General features: G+C 46.5%; 1 non-coding gene across 1 annotated transcript; it reads right to left on the reverse strand.

Annotated features, from left to right (window-relative positions):
- Positions 1–1,110: 1,110 nt before the first annotated feature.
- Positions 1,111–1,185, reverse strand: Trnas-cga (transfer RNA serine (anticodon CGA)). The gene has a single exon. It is a non-coding gene; the product is annotated as a tRNA-Ser (tRNA).
- Between the last annotated feature and the right edge of the window lie 318 nt (positions 1,186–1,503).

Here is a 1,503-nt window from a genome sequence, read left to right on the forward strand (position 1 = left end):
TGTGTATGCTGGACCAGTCCCTGAAGTGCAGGCCCTAAAGCAATGTCTTTCACGACGCCTGTGACTCTATCCGGAGAGCAGTCGGAACGCTCGAGAGAGTGCGGCAATCCACGATGTGACGTGTGAACACGTGGACTGCATCCCATGGAGGTCGCTTTGAACATCTTTTGTGACGTGGGTGTGATGCAGCTCTGTCCTGTTTCCGGGATTATTTGTTATGCACGCACACTGTGCGTGTCCGGACACATGTTCATAGGACTTTGTTTTCTCCATTTCCAATCAAGAATCAGCCCCTGTAGTTACCAAGACTGCAACTGAGCTGAACCAGAGATGGTAGTGATAAGGAAAACGGGCGCATGCTCATAAGAACGTGTACACAAGGAGGCGACATGGGAACAATATCATAAAATGTGGCACAGAAATTTGGGTAGCATCTATATAAGTAATTTTACAAATGAAAGGTAGAAGAACGTAAGGTACAATAGTTACCAAAGACACAAAAAGCGCTCCCAATGCATACACTCAACGGGTAATTAGAGTTGCGTCATTGCACTGTTTTAACTGACTATGATTGCTTGAGTAGAATAACCTAGTACATATATTCTACTCCCTATTTCAAACCGTTTTTATATGGAATCAAGAGGCAATCATCTCTGAAATCACTGTACACCACTCTGCCGTTTCCTTGATTGACCTCTAGTATTGTCATTATTGTTATGTGGTTTACACATCACCATTTATGTAATTCCTGCTCCTAAATTTGTTTTTAATAAACTTGTACATAAAACTTCCTGGCAGATTAAAACTGTGTGCCCGACCGAGACTCGAACTTGGGACCTTTGCCTTTCGCGGGCAAGTGCTCTACCAACTGAGCTACCCTAGCACGACTCATGCCCCGTCCTCACAGCTTTACTTCTGCCAATACCTCGTCTCCTACCTTCCAAACTTTACAGAAGCTCTCCTGCGAAACTTGCAGAACTAGCACTCCTGAAAGAAAGGATATTGCGGAGACATGGCTTAGCCACAGCTTGGGGGATGTTTCCAGAATGAGATTTTCACTCTGCAGCGGAGTGTGCACTGATATGAAACTTCCTGGCAAATTAAAACTGTGTGCCCGGCCGAGACTCGAACTCGGGACCTTTGCCTTTCGCAGGCAAGTGCTCTACCAACTGAGCTACCGAAGCACGACTCACGGCCGGTACTCACAGCTTTACTTCTGCCAGTACCTCGTCTCCTACCTTCCAAACTTTACAGAAGCTCTCCTGCGAACCTGCCAGGAAGTTTCATATCAGCGCACACTCCGTTGCAGAGTGAAAATCTCATTCTGGAAACATCCCCCAGACTGTGGCTAAGCCATGTCTCCGCAATATCCTTTCTTTCACGAGTGCTAGTTCTGCAAGGTTCGCAGGAGAGCTTCTGTAAAGTTTGGAAGGTAGGAGACGAGGTACTGTCAGAAGTAAAGCTGTGAGTACCGGCCGTGAGTCGTGCTTCGATACCTCAGTT

This window comes from Schistocerca serialis, chromosome 1, assembly GCF_023864345.2.
Source record: "Schistocerca serialis cubense isolate TAMUIC-IGC-003099 chromosome 1, iqSchSeri2.2, whole genome shotgun sequence".
NCBI lineage: Eukaryota > Metazoa > Arthropoda > Insecta > Orthoptera > Acrididae > Schistocerca > Schistocerca serialis.